General features: G+C 48.8%; 1 protein-coding gene across 8 annotated transcripts in view; it reads right to left on the bottom strand.

Annotated features, from left to right (window-relative positions):
- Nucleotides 1-9,138, bottom strand: part of LOC105487265 (adaptor related protein complex 1 subunit beta 1) — a 62,625-nt gene extending 53,487 nt beyond the window's left edge. For 7 of the 8 annotated variants that reach the window (XM_071080360.1, XM_011750699.2, XM_011750697.2 and 4 more), the window contains exon 1: nt 8,982-9,138. The gene's annotated coding sequence lies outside the window, so the exon portion shown is untranslated. The remainder of the gene's footprint in view (nt 1-8,981) is intronic. The other variant, XM_011750700.3, reaches the window with a different exon arrangement.
- Nucleotides 9,139-10,926: the final 1,788 nt, after the last annotated feature.

Consider the following 10,926-nt stretch of genomic DNA (forward strand, 5'->3'; position numbering starts at 1 on the left):
TAATTCACTTAAAAAATGAGGAATTAGAGACACTGAGAGATGAGTGATTTACCTATGGCCAAAACAAGAAGTCTGTGAGCCCCTGCCTGGCTGAAGGAAAGGACCTGGAAGGGAAAGGAGCAGGCGAGGCTAGGGAAGGGAGAATGAGGTTCAGAAATGGTCCTGGATGCCAGGTGTGTTGGGTCCTGCCAGCAGAAGACACAATGGTCATGTCAAATGACAAGTCTCATGCTGATAAGCATTTGACACTACTGATCACTCCCTTCTCCCCGAAATCCTGTCTTCCCTCAAATGCCAGGATGCCATGCTCTCTGCCTGCCCTCCTACGCCACTGTCTGCACTTTCTCAGTCTCCTTTGCTTGTTCCTCTCCTTCTCCTTCAACACTGTGTGCCCCAGGGCTCAGGCCTGGTACCTCTTCTCCTCCCCATCTATGCTATTTTGCCTCTTTGGTGGATCATCCAGTATCACAGCTTTGCATACTATCCACATAGCCCAACCTCTCCCCAGAACCCCCAGCACAGATGTCCAAACTGTCTACCTGACATCTCCACATTACTGTGGAGATGACTAGCAGGCAGCTCAAACTTAATGTGATAAAAACTGACCTTCTGCTTCCTTCCTTTCCCCAACTGGCTCACCCTGCAGCCTACATCATCTAGTTCTTGCCAGCACTATCTTTAAGAGGGCCTCAGGCTAAAAACCTGAGTCACCCTTAACAACATACCCTCCCTTAAATCTATCGGCAAATCTTATTGGATTCCGACCTTCAAAATGAATCTAGAATCCATGAGCAGCTTCTCACTAGCTCCATCACTACCCCCCAGCTCCAGGACAGCATCACCTTCCACTGAGTGCTAACAAAGCTGCTCCCACACTGCTCTGCTGACACCCCATCTCAGCAACAACCAGGATGATCCTTTTACAGTCTAAGTCAGACAGTGGCACCCCTCTGCTCAACGTCCTCCAATGGTTCTCTTACTCAGAGTAAAAGAAAAAGTCCCTACCATGGCCTCATAGCCCACAGGCCCTGTAAGAGATGCATGCCCCTTCTCTCTCACACGTGCACCCTGCTGGCCATTACCCTTGGAACTCTTCTCTCCATCATTACCTCAGTTCCAGCTGCACAGGCCTCTTTACTGATCCTTGAACACAATAGGCATCCACCCCAGGACCTTCGCCCATGCTATTCACTTTGCCAGGAAGGCTCTTTCTCCAGACAGCCTCATGGCTCAGTCCCTCACCTCTTTAGGTTTTGGCTCAAACGTCATCTTCTCATTGAGGCCTTCTTTGACCACTTTATTTAAAATTGTACACCGCCCCCCGGCCAGGCACAGTGGCTCACGCCTGTAATCCCAGCACTTTGGGAGGCAGAAGTGGGCAGATCACAAGGTCAGGAGATCGAGACCATCCTGGCTAACATGGTGAAACCCCGTCTCTACCAAAAATACAAAAAATTAGCTGGGTGTGGTGGCAGGCACCTGTAGTCCCAGTTACTTGGGAGGCTGAGGCAGGAGAATGGCATGAACCCAGGAGGTGGAGTTTGCAGTGAGCCGAGATCGCACCACTGCACTCCAGCCTGGGCAACACAGTGAGACTCCGTCTCAAAAACAAACAAACAAACAAAAAAATCACCTCTTTGCTCTTTTTCCCTTAGAAGTACTTATTACCTATTACCTACATACTGTAAAATATACTTTCGTTGTCTATTTTTTCTCCCCCTATAAATTCCATAATGTAAATGGAGGTAAGGATTTTGTCCATTTTGTTCACTATCATATTCCTAACTCCTAGGCTGATACCTGGCAAACAGGTGTTCAATAAATAGCTGAACAATCAGCGCTCAACTCTCTTCTTGGGCAAATCTCATGTTTTGTAAACCAACCTCTGCTAGAGCAGCTTCTCAATGTTCCATTCACTGGGTTATTCAGGATCAGAGATACATCTGCTCTGATTGTCAAGCTATTCTGACTATACTGAAATCGAACATGCCAGACCCCTAGCCCATTTACAGCCAATAAATGGAAGGTAAGTGAATAAATTATGAGAGAGAGAAGAAAGGGCAAGGGTAGAAGATCAGGTGGCAACATCTCCAGTGGGAGAAATGTTCAGTGAAGCCAAGCCACTGTCACCTGCTCCCACAGGTATCAGCTCAGAGTGACAGAGCTGCAGAAGGTCGGGGGGCTCTGGCACAGGATATAAGTACCAGGTCTTTGCCTCCAGGCCCACATGCCTTCTTTGTTCCTCTAACAGCCAACTCTTCACTATCTCTATCCTTGCTGATCCTTCTGCTTGGATTATCCCCTCCTAACTGCTCCAATTTATCCTTCAAATCTCAGCTTAGATGACTTCACTTCAAAGACACCTTCCCTTCCAGCGTGATACCTCTGATGCTTAAAAAAATAAACAAACAAACAAAAAAAAACCTTTCCTGCATGTACTATCTTTTTTTTTTTCTTAGAGACAGTCTTGCTCTGTCACCCAGGCTAGAGTGCAGTGGTGTGATCATAGCTCATTGCAGCATCGAACTACTGGGCTCAAGCAATCCTCCTGCTTCAGCCTCCTGAGTAGCTGGAACTACTGGCATATGCCATGCCCAGCTAATCTTTTCAAGTTTTTTGTGGAGTCTCGCTAAATTATCCAGGCTGGTCTTGAACTCCTGGCCTCAGGTGATCCTCCCACCTCAGCCTCCCAAGTAGCTGGGATTACAGGCATGAGCCACTGCACCTGGCCACGCATGTACAATCTTAAGAAGGTATTTCTCTGTCACATCCTCCACTATTCTTATTCATACATTTCCTGAGCATCTTCTGTGTACCAGAAACATTTCTACACGTTGGGAATGCAGCAGTGAAAGAAACAGACATCCTTCCCTACATGGAGTTTACATCCTAATGGGGGAAAGAGACTGTAAGCAAGATAAATGAGTAAAATACACAACATCTTAGATAGTGATGAACACGATGGAGGCAAAAAAGAGGAGGGAAGGAGGATAGGGAGGGGAGAGGGGAGGAAGGGAAGTTAAAATTTAACTAGGGTGGCCGTAGAAGGCCTCCTTGAGAAGGTGACAGGTGACACTGTCTGGGGAAGAGGCTGCCAAACAAAAGAGATCGCCAGTGCAAAGGTGAGTATGTGCCTGGCGTGTCTGAGGAACAGTAGGGAAGTGAATGTGGCTGAGTGAGCAATGAGGAAATAGTGGGTCAGGAAGTCACAGGAGAATGCAGGGGGCCTTATGAGCAAGCATGAGGTCTCTGGCTTTTACTGAGTGAGCTGGAGCCACTGGAGGGTTTTGAGCAGAAGAATCCTGACATCTGACTTATATTTTAACAGGCTCTGGCTGCTATGCCTTTTGTTTCCCTCGTGGCTTATTGGTTTTTCTAATCATTGCTTTTTTTCTCTACTTCTTTGTCTCTCTCTCCCGCTAGAATGAAGTAAGCAACTTGAGGGCTTATCTGAAGCCTGAAGCCACATCTGGCCTGTTGACCTATCAGCATAGGCCAGCATCAGGCATTAGCAGGCCTCGATAAATACCGAATGAATGCTGGACTTAGAAAGTCTCTGTCCTCAGTGTCCCAGCAGCCAGCCACACAACACTCGGGGATCAGGCAATGAAGACCACCACAGCAGCAGACCCAAGGCTGGCTCTACTGAAATTGTGTTATTCCACTCGCAATATGCTTAAGATCCTAAATGTAAGGAGGGTGTGGTAAAAAGTATCTGCCAACCAAGTCTATTCTGCTACGGAACTCAGTTACTGAAATGCCGAAAATGAACAATGAAGATTCAGTTTTAAAGCTTTTGAGACCTGACTTTTTTTTTTTTTTTAATTATACTTTAAGTTCTAGAGTACATGTGCACAACGTGCAGGTTTGTTACATGTGTATACTTGTGCCGTGTTGGTGTGCTGCACCCATCAACTCGTCATTTACATCAGGTACAAACCTACCACCTTCCAGCTCCGAGTCCACAGGGCGGACTGTGGTAACTGGTGGTAACCTGGGGGATCAGTGACTAAGGCATCCCAGTAACTGATGAACTCTGGGCCTTGTGGGGTCAACCCAGAGTTAGGCTACACTCATACCATAACTAGGAGAGGCCTCCCTTCCTGACAGAGGTCAGAAGTCAAGTTCAAGGCTAAAGACCCAGACAGCATGAGGCATAGGAGTGTAGAACCATAGCCAAGTCCTTCCTCAGCTCCACTATATAAGAGGGGACAATCTAAACACAAGGAGTGGGTAGGTGAAGGCAGCCATAGCAGGTAGGACAGGGGCTCTCCCAGGCTCTACAAAGCAAACAGGCACAACTGCAGCACAACTATAAAATGGGAACTGCAGTGTTACACGCCCGAGGGGTTTGTGAGGCCAAAACAAGTCAATACACACCTAGCCCTTAGCAGTGCCCAGCCCACAAAATGCCTGATAAATGTTAGCCACTATTACTACTACTGAGAGAGAGTTTACCACTTCTCTGCTCGGTACCAGATTCCCAGGCCTCTGGAAGCCCTGAAACACTCTGGCGGCTGTCTGGTGGTAGCAACTGTAGTTTGAAAGTAGTCTCAACACTGATCAGATTTCTCCCTGTCTCTATGAGGTGACATGAGGATGGAGAGGAGATAATCTAGAAAGTGCTTTGAATCCGTTAGGAGTCAAGGAATCCTAACAATTCAATGCAATATTCCTTCATTCACTCATTGAACACCTGCTGAGCACCAACTATGTACCAGACGTCTCACCTGGGTGCTAGAGACATAGTTAAGGCAGGTCCTCATCAAGGATTAAGAGCTATTTACTGGCCAGGTGCGGTGGCTCACACCTGTAATCCCAGCACTTTGGGAGGCCAAGGCGGGCAGGTCACTTGAGGTCAGGAGTTCAAGACCAGCCTGGCCAACATGGTGAAACCCTGCCTCCACTAAAAATACAAAAATTAGCCAAACATGGTGGCAGGCGCCTGTAATCCTAGCTACTCTGGAGGTTAAGGCAAGAGAATCTCTTGAACCCGGGAGGCAGAGGTTGCAGTGAGCTGAGATTGCGCCATTGCACTCCAGCATGGAGGAAAAAGCAAGACTGTCTCAAAAAAAAAAAAAAGAAAGAAAGAAAGAAAAAAAAAGAGCTATTTACTTGGAAGAGAGCCAAGTAAACAATCACAACCCACTGTGACCCTTGCCACAGGACATCAAGGAGGGGCATCCAGCTCAGACTTCGGGGCGATGATCAGATGGGAAGAACCAAGTAGCACTGCAGCTAGGCAGGTAAGGTTGGGAGAGCAGGAAATGGTGTTCAGGCAGAGGGAATAGCGCAGAGCAAAGGCAGAGAGTTGGAAGGCCAGGTGTGGTGGCTCACACCTGTAATCCCAGCACTTTGGGAGGCCCAGGTGGAAGGAAGGACTGCTTGAGGCCAGGGGTTTGAGACCAGCCTGAGCAACATAGCAAGACTACGTCTCTACAAAAAATAAAAACAATTTGCCAGGCACAGTGGCACTCACCTGTAGTCCTAGCTACTTGGGAGGCTGAGGCAGGAGGATCGTTCAGGCCCACAAGTTGGAGCCTGCAGTGAGCTATGATAGCTCCACTGTACTACAGTCTGGGTAACAAACCAAGATCCTGCCTCAAAAAAAGAAAAAAAAGAGTTGGGGCTTGCAGAAGTAGCAAGCAGCTGAGGTTGACGAGAGCATGGGAAAAGGTGAGTACAGAGTAGGAGAGATGATGAAAGAGAGCTAGGCAGGGGTCAGAGTCCAAAGGGCCTTGAATGTCACGTTAAGGAATGTGAGTTTTAGCCTGAGGGCAACTAGGAGCCACTGATGAATTTTCAAGCAGAATTTTCTTTAAGGATTCCCCAACTGCTTTGCTGACATTTTTTCTCAGGAGTATTTGTTCCTCTCTATGGGAAGAGATAAAGAACAGAAAAATCACTTCTGGGCTGTGATAATATCAACGATCTCTTTTAGGCAAAAAACCTGTCGAGAAAAAGAAATGTCTGCAAGACACAAATGTCCCCTCAACTTTCAGAAACACAGCAAAGTGTAAAACCCAAGCCACGTTTGCTTATTGTCAGCACGTCAGGCTTTGGTGCCAGACATGGGAAGCTCCTGGGAAGCGGGCAGTTAAGAAATGCAAGAGTTTCAGAGAATAACCAGAAAAAGATGCAAGTCCGAGCTCAAAGTCAGAAGGACCAACAAATTGAACTTGTTCTGAACTACTTTTAGGAAGTGAAACAAGAAGGGTGGAAGAAGTCCTGAGTACATTAAGGTCTCTGTTTGCAGAAGGAAGTAACGCTCCAGAAGCCAAGGCTGGCAGACTTCCTCAGACACGGTCCCCCCAGCAGGCATCAGTCAGCCTCGAGTCAAAGCACCCAAAAATCACAGGCCCTGCACAAATTTTCCCATCTAACCCTCACACAAAGCAGGGATAGGGGAGTCAGAGAGGGTGGCCAGTATGATTTTAGAGCTGAGGTAAAGGAGGGCCAGCTGGCCGGGCGCGGTGGCTCAAGCCTGTAATCCCAGCACTTTGGGAGGCCGAGGCGGGTGGATCACGAGGTCAGGAGATCGAGACCATCCTGGCTAACATGGTGAAACCCCGTCTCTACTAAAAATACAAAAAACTAGCCGGGCGTGGTGGCGGGCGCCTGTAGTCCCAGCTACTCGGAGGCTGAGGCGGGAGAATGGCATGAACCCGGGAGGTGGAGCTTTCAGTGAGCCGAGATCGCGCCACTGCACTGCAGCCTGGGCAACACAGCGAGACTCCGTCTCAAAAAAAAAAAAAAAAAAAAAAAGGAGGGCCAGCCTATGTAAACCTTCCAGGTCAGGTCACACTGCCAGGAAGCTGCTGAACTGCGGAGCTGGGGTTGAACCCAGGGCTGACTGACTGGGAGTCGAGTGATCTTTCCTTCATACCTCTGGGCTCTTGAAGCAGCTCAGGGGGAAGCCTCCACTGACCCACACTCAACAGATGATCTCCACACAACCTCTGAGGGATCTGACTCTTTGAGAACTACTGAAGCTGCTCCTCATGACAGTTTCTAAGAGGTCAGAGGACACTGGTGGGCTCAACTCAGGACACAAAACCACATGCTCTGAGCTCTGCTCATGTTCCTACCCTCTGTGACAAGTTGCTTAATCTCAAATCCTCCCTTGGAAGGATGGGAGTAAGGTGACAATATTAAGTTTCTGTGAATTCAATGGAACTAGGACAACAGATCGTAGAGCTAAACAAAAAAAAGGTATTACAGTAATATTTATATACAGCTTTCTTCAGAAGCATGTGGAAGCCCTCACAGGTTCATTCACAGGTTCATACCCCTAGGAATAGACAGGAAGGCGGCAGGTCTTTCTCATGTTGATGTCAGGGAAACTGAGGCAGAATTGAAGCAAGTGAATATCCGCAATGGAATGAGGCTCAGATTCATACAGCCTAGTCCTTCAGCCACCAAACCATCGCACCACCTTCCAAGTAAGATGTGCTCAGCTCTGGCGAGATGCCATGGGGCCTGCATATTTCTCAGAAAGGCAAAGATTCTTCCTCTGGGTACCTTCTTCCAGAACCTAGGACCAAAAGATCCCCTAGAGGTCATGTGGTTCCTCTCTTTTTAGACCAAAAGGAATGCAGCTCAACCACTCTGAAGAGAAGTTCTGGACAGTCTTCAAATAGCTTTCACGGATAGCCTGTTTTGTGTCTCACTGTTCCCCAAAGTCAGGAAAATCTTAGACTCTTGCCCTGAGAGATATCACTAATAGCAACAGTCTGCAGGATTATTTTATCCTAAAGAAAGCGAATCAAATGACCCTTATGAAGATCAGACAAAAAACAGTAAGGCTACATCTTGACACAAATCCAAATAAATACAACGGCAGCTAAAAGTCTTTTTTTTTTTTTTTTTTTTTTTGAGATGGAGTCTCACTCTGTGGCCCAGGCTGGAGTGCAGTGGCACGATCTTGGCTCACTACAACCTCCGCCTCCTGGGTTCAAGTGATTCTCCTGCCTCAACCTTCCAAGTAGCTGGGATTACAGGCTTGCGCCACCACACCCAGCTAATTTTCGTATTTTCCGTTGAGACGGTTTCACCATGTTGGTCAGGCTGGTCTTGAACTCCTGACCTCGTGATCCACCCGCCTCAGCCTCCCAAAGTGCTGGGATTACAGGCATGAGCCACTGGGCCCGGCTAAAAGTCTTAAATATCCCCTACTCCCCAACCTTACTCCAGTCTTTCCTTTGTCTCTGTACTTTGCAGGTCCCTGAGAGCCTGGGCAGGAAACCTGGCCTTGCCTCTACTACCCGAATGACCTTACATGTGTGATTTAACCTCTCTGTGCCTCAATGTCCTCATCGATAAAACAGGGATCTTTAATCCCCACAAAGGCTGGTGTGAAGTTTAAATGTGTCATTGTAAGGAAAGTGTTTAGCACAGTGCCGGATACACAGAAGGGGCTCGATAGCCACTAGCAAGCATCTCCCTCGTTATTTTGTAGCATTATCACCGGTGTCCCCATTCAGTCAACATGTTGTCTTAGAGGCTCCAATACACAAGACCAAGCCCGTGCCTAGCCGCGGGTGGGCGGCACGGGACCGTTTTCTAATTTTTCTTTCTTTCTTTCCTTTTTTTCAACCTTGGCAAAGAGATAACGCCCTGAACAACTAGGAGGCATCAGGATGGCCATGCGAGTGAGCCTGAAAGAGGAAACTAGAGCCCGAAGAGTTTTCCCTCCGGCCAGTGAGGAATTCCTCGGGGCCTAAGTCTAAGAGTCTCTCTGAGCGGGAGCCCCAGGAGGGGCTGCGGATCTGGGGCGGCGGAGGAACAGGCCGGCGGCCAAGTGGGAGCGAATGAATGAATGAACCCTCAGCCCTTCCTCCTCCTCTGGCTGGGGACGCCGCTCGCACCTCTGCAGCGCCGCGTCCTCTTCATGACCTCTGACCCCGCAAACCCCTCACCTAGGACCCCTGACTCCCCGCCCCACTTCTTCTCCTGGCTCGCCCAGGTCCCCGCTTCCTCACCCGCAGGTCCCAACAGCTCCCGACGCCACGGCTCGGTTCGGCTTGGCACCAAAATGTCCGCAGCTTCCACCTCTCGCTCTCCCGGTGCGTCCCAGCTGCCGGCGGCTCGGAGCCCCGCGGCTGTCACCTGCCGGGCGGAAGTGAGCTGCCCGCGCGCGGGTACTTCCGGTGGACGCAAGGCCGAAGGCGGGGTCAAGTGTACAACCCTGGCGGGGGTGGTGGCCGTGGGGCGGGGCAAGAAAAGGGGCCGAGCCCAACGGTATTAACCCCTCGGCAGCCGCGGCGCTGCTATGCTGCAGTCTCCCGCAGAGCCCCTGGGAAACCAGCCCGCCAGTTAATTCAGCGTGAGGGGGCCGGGCAAGATCGTAGGGACTTTGAAGTCCATCTTCTTTTTTTTTTTTTTTTTTTTTTTTTTTTTTTTTTGAGACGGAGTCTCGCTCTGTCACCCAGGCTGGAGTGCAGTGGCCGGATCTCAGCTCACTGCAAGCTCCGCCTCCCGGGTTCCCGCCATTCTCCTGCCTCAGCCTCCCGAGTAGCTGGGACTACAGGCGCCCGCCACCTCGCCCGGCTAGTTTTTTGTATTTTTTTAGTAGAGACGGGGTTTCACCGTGTTAGCCAGGATGGTCTCGATCTCCCGACCTCGTGATCCGCCCGTCTCGGCCTCCCAAAGTGCTGGGATTACAGGCGTGAGCCACCGCGCCCGGCCTGAAGTCCATCTTCTTTGTAAAGACGGCAAGTCTGAAGTTCTAAGAGGGGCAGGGTTTTGCTCAAGGTCACTCTTTTTTTTTTTTTTTTTTTTTTTGAAACAGGGTATTGCTCTGTTGCCCAAGCTAGAGTGCAGTGGCTTGAAGATCTGGGCTCACTACAACCTCCGCCTCCCGGGCTCAGGTGATCCTCTCACCTCAACCTCCCAAGCGGCTGGGAGCACAGGCGCGCAGCACTACGCCTGGCTAATTATTTATTATTTACTTGTTTATTTATTTTTTGTAGAGAGAGGCTGTCTCACTACATTGCTCAGGCTGGTCTCGAAATCATGCACCCAAGAGATCCTCCTGCCTCGGCCTCCCAAAGTGCTGGGATTACAGGCATGAACCACTGCACCCGGCCACTTTTTTTTTTTTTTTTTTTTTTTTTTGTAGAGAGGGGTCTCTGTCTCTGCAGCTCTAGTTTGAACTCTTCCATTCTTAACATGAGTGACCTTGAGCCAGACACAGTGGCTCATACCTGTAGTCCCAGCTATTCAGGAGGCTGAGGCAGGAGAATGGCTTGAGCCGGGGAGGTTGAGGTTACAGTGAACTATAATTGCAGCACTGCACTCCAGCCTGGGCAACAGATCCAGACCCTGTCTCAAAAAAAGAAAAAAAAAAAAAACCATCTGCAATCTCACTGACCTAAGACAATCAACTTTTAATATTTCTGTGAATATTCTTTCAGACTTGATAGATCATTTTTTTTGTTTGTTTGTTTTGAGACAGGGTCTCCCTCTGTTGCCTGGACTTGAGTGCAGTGTCGTGATCTTGGTTCACTGCAACCTCTGCCTCCCAGGTTTAAGCGATTCTCCTGCCTGGGCCTCCCAAATAGTTGGGATTACAAGCATGCGCCACCATGCCCGGCTAATTTTTGTATTTTTAGTAGGAGGGGTAGTTCACCATGTTGGCCAGGCTGGTCTTGAACTCCTGACCTCAAGTGATCTGCCCACCTTGGCTTCCCAAAGTGCTGGGATTATAGGCGCGAGCCTCTGTGCCCAGCCTCAATTGATATTTTTTAACTCACCAAAATATTGGTAAAAGTTTCCCAAAATAGTAAATACATTTCTACTCGGCACTTTCCAATATCTGCATAGTATTCCATTACATGGATGGTACTGCTAATCTCAAAAACAGTCCCCTAAGGTTATCAATCTTTTTTAATATTATCAAAAACTTGTTAATAAATAAGCTTGCAC

The sequence above is a fragment of the Macaca nemestrina genome, chromosome 15 (genome assembly GCF_043159975.1).
Source record: "Macaca nemestrina isolate mMacNem1 chromosome 15, mMacNem.hap1, whole genome shotgun sequence".
NCBI classification, from domain to species: Eukaryota; Metazoa; Chordata; class Mammalia; order Primates; family Cercopithecidae; genus Macaca; species Macaca nemestrina.